Raw genomic sequence first — 10,230 nt, 5'->3', positions numbered from 1 at the left:
GTTATGTGAATTTTTTCATGTTATCACTTCTTTTAATGGCCGTCCTGTGTATAGACATGTTGGCTCTACGTACACAATGCCATTTTTTATGCGGCTTGCATGTCATCCATGTGTAATTCACTGCTGACCTGTATGTCCACAAAAGTGGTCCGTATGCCATCTGTAGTTCATCTGTTTTTCTGGATCCCCCCTCCCAAAAACAGAAGTCTGGTAAGTGATGTAAGGAGCTTGTCCCAATTACTTGGAGAATCACCTGATCTGCAAATATGAACTGTATACAGATGACTGCTGTGGGACGTCCATAATCTTTATATTCTTAAAGATTTTGTGGTAAGGCCTGAGCCATTAACGTAGCAGTTTTCTACATCCTCCACATGAATGTGTGGGTTCATGTGCATGGGTTTATTGAAATGAATGTGTCAGTGTGCCAGCAGGAAAAAAAATGGATAGCGCACATTAATATTTTGTGGCCCTTAATCAGGTGCAACACACATTGTGACATCTCTTTAATGAGAATGGCCCTGAGCCCTAGCAAATTCCATGACGGGAGCAGAGTGAGATGTCTTGGTCTCAAAATTTGCTAGTTGGGCCTTCACATCTTGGGCAAAATTACTGTAAAAGACTCCCCTGGCCGTATACATGTTTTTTCTTTTTTTTTTTTTATAGATTTTTCAGAAGTTTCTGGTGTCATTAATACCAAGAAAATGTGGAATCCAAAGGAAAAGAAAGAAAATCCAAGAACCCATAATGTAACTGCTAATGAAAGACAAGAAGAAAACCTCAACACCGTTCAAGCTCAGTATAAGGAACAACAAAATCATCCAAAGAATAGACAAGGCAGGTGTGAAGACACCGGACAGAGCATATCGCAAGACTTGATGGAGGAAACTGACATTACAAGGACGCTACACTTCACCAATAGTCCCACTGCTTCTGGAAATGGAGAGTATGAACCCCTGCCGCCATATTTTGAGATTTTTGGATTTGACTGCAGCCAAAGTTCTAAAGTGAATCATTGTAGAAACCTTTCCCCTCCAGATCCATTACAGTCTCAAAGTCTAAACCCTGATTGTGTTTCAGATCCACAGAATAGACATACTGACATACAGATTACAGATGTAGCACTGACAAACCACTCTCCAATATCCAGTGGTGAAGAAAACTCTCCACATGATGTGTCTAGACATGAAGGACAAAGTAAGACTTTGGCTCATGAACTAATGTCATGGAGATACCAACCGAGAGTCCACCTCACAAAACTACCTCTGAATATTATTAACATGTATCAAGACCAAGCAGCCGACTCACAGGAATCCCAAAGTGAGAGCATAGAAGATTCTGGTAGTTGGTTCTGGTTGTGTTCTGAGCCTACAGACAATGACAGCTGTGATCCTGACTATCTCCCACAGCACAGCTTCTTCCATCATGTTGGAGAGCAATTAAGAAGAATTCAACCAAGAAGAGGACTCCGCTTATCCTCACTGCAATAAGAGTATGTAACTGGTCTGTAAAATGTTGGAGAGGGATGGTCCAGAGATAAACTTGTGCAATGGGACAGGTGGAGGTTTACATGTTATGATCTGTTCGTAGAAGAATGCAGAGCTTTACTTTAATATCTGCAATATATTTATATACTAACGTGTATATATCTTGTAGATTCAGAGGTAAATTGAAGTACAGGTAAGGCTTAACAAACGAGAGCACCTTCCTTGTATAGTTGCACAATGGATTTCCAGGGATTTAGCTCCCGGATCATCTTGGCCTACCTCACATGTTAGGGAACCTATTCATATAAATGCATGTCAGGCTTATTAACCAGGGTCACACTCTTTCAACTTTCTAATATGCAGCATGTTTTACTTCTAACCTAAAAACCTCTGATCGCTGTCATTGTATGGTACTTTACAACATAAAGGCTAAAAGTCTGTGCTGAACCAACCGAGACCGGGAACTGCCTCCTAGTCTGTAGGGATGTTGTTCTCACTCACTGATCGATATTATTATTATTATTATTATTATTATTATTATTATTTTTTATAAATTCCTAGAAATGTGAAATGTTTATCACTCCTGGAAAACTCCTAGAAGTGCTATGTGTTGAGCTATATATGTATTAAGAAATTAGGACCAGATGCTGGTTGATGCTTTATTAACCTTATCTGAGTCAATGCAGAAAGGTTTCTAGAATCTTGTCTTTTTTTTTAACTTAAAATTCTGTCTAGTCAGGAAAATGTTGCAACTTGCATGTGATTGTTGGGCGCTGGGTTATTTTCTTACAGCAGGAAGCTGTACACTTTGTCCTTTCCCTAGTGTGTACTCTGATCACGCCACAGATCTGTACCTCTATGAGAGGCTCTCAGAGGGAGCTACAGAGAATAGACAAACATCCCAATGTCTTCCATATGTGCAACAAGCTAATGTGCATGCTGGAACCAGGCTATGTAGCTGTGCAGATTGAGTATGTCCTACTCACAGCTACACCTGAACTACAGGGTAGAGACATTGTTCATAGATTCCAACTAAGACATTAAGACTACATCACAACACTTTACAATTTAAAGGGTACATATACAGAATTACAAAATTCAGTAATATTGGGCTGATATAGGAGAGAAGCCCTGCTCACAAGAGCTTACAGTCTGTGAGGGGGTGACGGTGCTTGTACAACGGTCAAGCCATGCTTTATTAAAAAAATGAATAACTGCGGCCATGGGAGGAGATGTTGGGAGTTGCACCTCTGTGGAGATCTTTCTGTATGAGGGGGATTGTATTAGAATGTGGATGTGAGGTGACGGGCATAGGCTGGGCATACGTGTAGTGATTGACCTGAAAGATTTTGGCAGTTTCCTAATGAAAAATAGATACAAAGAATGTTGGGATAGGGATGGGATACCATGTAGTAAAGTCACACCCAAAAGCAATTGTTTACCTTGTGGGATCAGGCCTTATTTAAATATCATAAAAATTATCTTTATTGGGATCATTTCCCGGATTTGCTTTTACACATGGACAATGAACTGTTGAGTGGTGTTTCTATCTGTTTTGAAAACCCTGTGTTATTGTTGATATAATAATGTCTTACTTAAAATTCTGCTTTCATTCTTAAACTGCTCTATAAAAAATGTAAGACGAGCTCTGATTGGTTCTTATGGGTAAAAAAAACAGCCTTACAACAGAAAATTTTGACAAATGTAGGGCAGCACGGTGGCTGAGTGGGTAGCACTTCTGCCTTGCAGCGCTGGGGACCAGGATTTAAGTCCCACCCGGTCAACATCTGCAAAGAGTTTGTATGTTCTCTCCGTGTTTGCGTGGGTTTCCTCCGGGTACACCGGTTTCCACCAACACTCCCTCCAAAATGTACTGTTAGGTTGTTTAGATTGTGAGCCCCATGGGGACAGGGACCAATTTGCCATGATTTGTGCAGTTATGCATAATCTGTAGGCGTTATATAAATAAAGAGTTATTAATATAAGACTTTTTTCACACGGACGTATGCAATGCCCGGGCCGGGACCCAAGGGTAGCTTACGTTTTGCTGGAGAGATGGAGGTAAGAGTGCTGCTCACCACTCCCCTCTCCGTAGAGCGGTGTCCTGCTTGGCCGTACATACAGCGAAAAGTAGAGCGTGCTCTGTCTTTTTTCCGGAGACGGCACAGTACAGTGACACACGCGTGTGCTCAATGTACTGTGCTAAGCACAATGTATTTCTGTGGAGGCCGTATGCTAGCTGCCAATATATTTCTATATACATTCTGAAAGAGGCCTAAGGGTTGGTTGCAATAAGTAACTTCTATTTAATGTAGGCCCTTAACGGTAAAAGCAAATACCAAATGTATATTTTTGGGGGGTGTTTATGTTTAATGAATTTTATTCAATAAAACCTGTTGCGTGTGTTTTTTAAGTGTAAATAAACCTCTTTTGTCACACTAGGGCGATTTTAATAATTTTTATTTTGAGGAATTTTCCAGGTGTAGAAATGTCACACAATTGTCACTGGCATTTTTGTGTGTATTTTGTGACATTTGCTGTCCCACAATGTGCAAAACAAATGTGCAAATGTAACTCCAAAACCCCTGTAGCCCCCACCTGGTGTAGAAAATACTTAGGAATGTAGTTATGCAAAAATGTGTAACTTTTCACCAAAAAGTCACCAATCCATTGTGGACATTAACACCTTGTATGCCAGATTTATCAAACCGTCCAATCTGTTATACAAAAATCTTCTAATACAGGGGTCTCAAACTCGCGGGCCAACTGCGGCCCGCGGGACAATATTTTGTGGCCCCCACCTGGTCGCGCTGCATGGAGAGGGCTCGCCTTGGCAGTCGGGCAGGAGCATCCGTCCGTCCGGACAGGAACTCCTGCCCGTCACTGTATAGTGCTCGGTGCGGCCGGAAACGGCCGCTCGAGCACTATTACTGGAGCGATGTGGCCGGAAAACCACCCCGGCGCACATCGCTCCATGAACTGGGATGCGCGACCGCGCGATGACGTCATCACGCGGCCGCGCACCCTTTCCTGTCCGGACGCAGGACGAGGAAAGAAGCCGCGGGAGCCAGAGGTGAGTATGAGGGTTTTTTTTTTTTTCATCAAACAGCAGTAAAAACATGGTGGGGGCTTATTGTATAAAATCATTCATTGGTGGAGAGAGGGGATCGGTGGGCAGAACATGAAGTAATTTATTGTGGGGGGCAGCATATTATATAATTCATTGTGGGGGAGGGTATCATATAATTCATTGTGGGGGGGGGGGGGGTGTAATATAATTCATTGTGGGGGGCAGCATATTATATAATTCATTGTTGGGGAGGATATAATATAATTCATTGTGGGGGGCAGCATATTATATAATTCATTGTTGGGGAGGATATAATATAATTCATTGTGGGGGGGGGAAGCATATGAAATAATTAACTGGTTCACGGCGCGCAGCGGGTCCTACTGCATGGAGAGGGCCCACGGGCTGAACCCTCTCCATAGCCAGTAAGTCTTTGCTGCATATTGCAGCAAAGACTTAGGGTGATGTCAGACGTGGCGCTTTGTCTGCGCTTGCAAAAGCAGACAAAGCCGCGCCCCCCGGGGCGGCCTGCGGACCAATCGCATTGGCGTTTCTATGGAAACACCTGCGATCGGGAATGAGTCGCCGGTGGTTTGCGTTAATTTAATAGAAACGCAGATGCGATTGGGCCGCAGGCCGCCCCGGGGGTCACGGCTTTGTCTGCATTTGCAAGCGCAGACAAAGCGCCACGTCTGACATCACCCTTCAAAGTAACACCCGCAATCTGTGCTAACACCAATCGCGGGTGTTTTCACAGTGATCGCTGCCGGCAAAGCAACCAGCAGCTTCAAAAAGATGTTGGCGCCCATGCCTAGGATCGTCGCTCCCCGTCATCGAGGAGCGGCGATCCGTCGCCAGCCTCGGGTCTTCCGAAGAATGAAGAGGCTGTTTCGTTTTAACCCCTTCATTGCAATGTGCTGATAGCACATTGTAATGAATGAGGAGGGAAATCCCCACCTATGGCAGTATATGATAGGATTGATCAGACAACCTAGGGTTAAAGTACCCTAGGGAGTTTGAAAAATAGTAAAAATAAAAAAAGTTTTAAAAAAATTATAATAAAAAACCCTAAAAATTCTAATCACCTCGCTTTCCCTAGAACTGATATAAATATAAATAAACAGTAAAAATCATATACACATTAGGTATCACCGCATCCGAAAATGCCCGATCTATCGAAATATATTAACGGTTTTTCACTGCGCTTAAGCCGTAACGGAAAATAGTGCCCAAAATTGAAAATAGCACTTTTTTGCCATTTTGAAAACATTTAAAAAAAATCTATAAAAGGTGATCAAAAGGTCGCACAGTCCTAAAGGGACCCCTCGGTACACAGGACGCGTTCATAGAGAAAACACGTCTCCCAGCTTGGGGCTTTCCTTGCACTGGGAGACGCCATGACATTTGAATCTGAATAATGATATTTTGTGTGGAAAACTTGATGCGGCCCAGCCTTACCCAGAATCTACCTCCAACGGCCCCCAGGTAAATTGAGTTTGAGACCCCTGTTCTAATACATTGTAAAAAAAAAAAAAAACTGGTGCAAGACACCTGCTCAATAATACAATTCCCCCCTCCTTTTTTTTTTTTTATATTAAAATTCCTTTGAAACCTATATAAAATGTACAGACCTCTAGTAAAAAAAAAATAGCTATTTTACTATATGCATGATAGCTATTGCACTATATGCAGTTTGCCTGTGTAGTGTGCAGGGGGCGCCAGATTCAGGATTTCTGGCACATGTTCTTCATGAATCTGGCGCCCCCTGCACTGCTCCGACAGAATACACATCATTTTATTGGTGCACCTTTAACAGAGGAAAAGGCAGGCGAGCAGCACTCCGTGGAAAAAGGTGTCTTTATTTCACAAGTGGATACAGCGACGTTTCGGCTGACTCTAAGCAGCCATTCTCAAGCATGAGAGTGTGCAACACACTTTGCATGTCAGACTTTGCATGTTAAATGTGGCGCACAATCCAACTGTGCACCAGAATGCCTATTTCGGTGCAGAAATTTGTTTCATATGAGGAATAGTCCAGCTGGGACACAAAATGTGGCATGGACACTTTTTAAATACATGTACAAGCAGTTTGCAAATGAAAGAATGTGCAAATTCCGACAGAAAACTTGTGCAGGTCCTTTAGTACATCTGGGCCATTAGGATAAATTTGCTCCAACTTTGCACCTGATGACTGATGTGTTGTGGGCACTTTATATTCCTCACATTAGCAATGAAGCATTGGTTACAATGCCTTTCTTAAGGGAAACCTGTCATCAGAAATTGGCCTAATGAACCACAAGGGCTCAACCCGTGAGCCTTCTTCATACAGGTAGCAGGTGTGCTCTGTACATGTACGGAGCAGAGTGTGAAGAGGTTAAACCTTTAAGGGAAAAAATGAGATGCAGGAAAAGAAAGTAATAGAACTAAAAATAAGAAAGCGGAAAACTAAGAAGGGAGGGAAATAAATTGGGGCTATATTTTCTGCGGCATATCAAAGATTAAAAAAAAATAAATAAATAAAATATTTACTCTGGCAACCTATATAAAAATAAGAAAAATCTTACCCCTGTCCTTCTGCATATTACTAAATATGTCTTATTTCTATTGGTATTTCTTTAACGTTATGTCACTGCTGGGGTACAGGGCTAAGTATCTGAATACTGAGGTCCAAACCTGGGAACCCCAATGATCTGGATAATCAAGAACTGAAAGTCCACTGAAGTGCTCCATACAGAATGAAGCACGGGTGGGCATACTCAACCTTCCCGACATTCACTTCTAGGGGACTTGTGGGACGTGCACTTTCTTTCACCTAATATCTAAGGAACCCATCAGAGCCCCAGGATATTTTTTCAAGAAAATTGGAGACTGAATTGAAATAGTAGACACTTTCAGCTGTCTAGCACCCTGTATACAGTGCTTCAGTGATACTGGCCCATAGGAGACAATGTGGTTTTACCGTGGTCCGTATTTGCCACTAGGCACTATGGCTAAAGGGGGGGGGGCAATTGTTGGTGGACCCCCCGCCTGCACCACAGAATACTGCGGGGTGGGATTCCTCGGGAGCGCTGGTTCTCACCCTGGTTCGCACGGCTGCTCCCTATCTCGGCGCTCTAAAGCATGAACCAAACAATTGGTAATCCAGTAATCGACCTGCACTAGTCCTCACTCATTAGTAAAAACAATATGTGAGCATATGGCATGGATCTATATCAGGATTATATACAATACCCTGAAAAAATCCTATTTGTACCACATATGAAACACACTGGTCTGAGTAGCAAAGTATTGTATCAAAGAACAATGGGAGCAGGGGAAAAGCACAACCCTCCATTTGATATTAAACCTTGCAGAAAAATATACAATAAATGTCTTACTTGCTTGTTCAGTTATGGCGGAGGATGAGAAGGATCTTATTTCCGTTGTAATAGTTGTAAAGTACATATAAGATACATCCACATACCGTACTTACAGAGGGAATTCTGAATTTCCTTTTTAATTACTCCACCACCTATTACTACTGTTTCAGTTACCTGCAGGACATAAAACGGGAGTCTACGAGATAAGTGAAATAATAGCAGGGTAAGAGTACTGTGCAATGAACTAGAGCGGGTGAACTAGTTCTGCATAGTTTAAATATCCATTTTCATTTTGTCCAAAATCATTTTATATGTTCAGTCCCAAAGAAGGAAGATCACTTAAACGATGACTGGTTTTCTACTTAAAATACTTGGAGAAGGGGTGTCCCCCAAAAGCTTTCGCAATATTTGGAACATGTTTGCCCATATGAACCTGTAGGGCTCTTATACTGCGACTTACATAGATTGTTTTTGCACAAGCACATTATTCCATGATTACCTTTTGTGTGACAAGTCAGTACATATTTTATAGTATATGTATAATTTTTGTGGGAGGTGGTATAATGGTATATGGATCAACTTTTCATGTAAAATCCTGCAATTTGACAAAAATAAGTAAATATATCATTGCTCTATTTAGGAAAGATAAAAGGTGGAGAAGACAAGGGGCGTTCCCATAGTGTAACACCCTTTTGTCCAGGGATAGTTTGTAGCAGTATTAGAACTACTAACCTGGCAGGGTTGTGCAATGAGGCACAACACCTGATATAGTTTGTATTTTTCCTCTTTGGGTTCTGTCTTCCTGCTGCCACACTCCTCACAAGAAATATTTCTTTGTTCGTTCCTATGGGCTGTGGTTTCGAGCGTTCGATCAGGCATTGGATGACATAGTTTTTAGTTTAAAAAAAACTCGATTTATTTGTACATTATAATACATAAAAAGGAATGATGTTTAAAAAATATATATACAATAAAAAAAAAGAAGGTAATAAAGGATATTTTGAACAACGCGTTTTGCGCTAGAAGTTGCGGGTGTCGGCGTGTTAGGGGCATTTCACAAGAATCGGCGCTTACCAGGGGGGCCGTGGTTCCGATCGCAGCCCTGGGACTGGCAGGACCCGGCTGTAACACACTGAACATGCGCAGCATGCTCAGTGTGTTACATTACACAGTGTAATATACCTGTATTACATTGTGTAAGGTGAAGAATAGCTTGAACAAGCGATCAGTGGATTGCTTGTTCAAGCTAACCTGTAAAAGTGAATAAAAACGGTTAAAAACATTAGATAAAAACATTTTTTAATAAAAAGAATTAAAGTTAAAGTCCCCTAAGCACAAACATTCCCTATACACATGTAATAAAGGGGAAAAAAAACACATATTTGGTATCCCCGTGTCTGTAACAATCAAGAGTTAACAAAATCTCATCAATAAGCTAATGACCCACTAACATGAAATATTTGTAAAGTGCATCTCATGTTGCAAAAAATAAGCCCTTATATGTCCAAATTGCCAATAAAAAGTGACTGCATAATCTGCTCTGAATGGCGCAGCTTCCCTTCGATGCCCTGGCGTGTGCCCATAGTGAGCAGGTAACACCACATAGGGGTATTGTTATACACGGAAGAGATTGGGTATCAAATTTTGTGGAGCGTTTTGGTATTTTATCCACTGAGAATTTGTACATTTTTTGAAAAACACATTAATTTAGCCAAAATAAATTTACTAAATTTAAAAAATGGGCCGTGTCAGGAAGGTGAAAAGTGGCTTTGGCGTTAAGGGGTTAAAGAGAAATGACCACATAAAGATTATCCCAAGGTAATAAATTTAACAGCTTGTATTACCAAGAGGTTAAAAAATCAGAGAAAAGAAGAAAAGGAAATTCTATAGAGACCACATCTCACAAGATAATTTAGCACAAACATGTAATGTATTAATAAACAATTGTTTGTTTGTTGGATATCATCAGCAACCACTCATATGAACTGAACACCGTAGAAAACACAAAAATTACAATATTTTCACATCCAACCTATCCATCCAACATAAAAATGTTATGCCTCTTAGAACAATGTGAAAAAAAGCTAATTTCCCACCAAATGAGTTCTATATTCTGCAAAACAAGTCAACCATAAAGAGCTATATAAATGGGGTATCGCTGTAATTGTGATCCATAGAATGATATGCTACGGTAAACGGCCAACAATAAAATTAAACACCCTAAACCAGATTGAAGAATTTTTTTTATCCCCACCATTGAAGAGTAAATAAAATCTAATTAATTAGCTATTGAACCCCCTAAATGATGTACATG

The sequence above is a fragment of the Engystomops pustulosus genome, chromosome 7, assembly GCF_040894005.1.
Source record: "Engystomops pustulosus chromosome 7, aEngPut4.maternal, whole genome shotgun sequence".
Classification (NCBI taxonomy): Eukaryota; Metazoa; Chordata; class Amphibia; order Anura; family Leptodactylidae; genus Engystomops; species Engystomops pustulosus.
Note: the sequence above shows the minus strand (reverse complement) of the source record.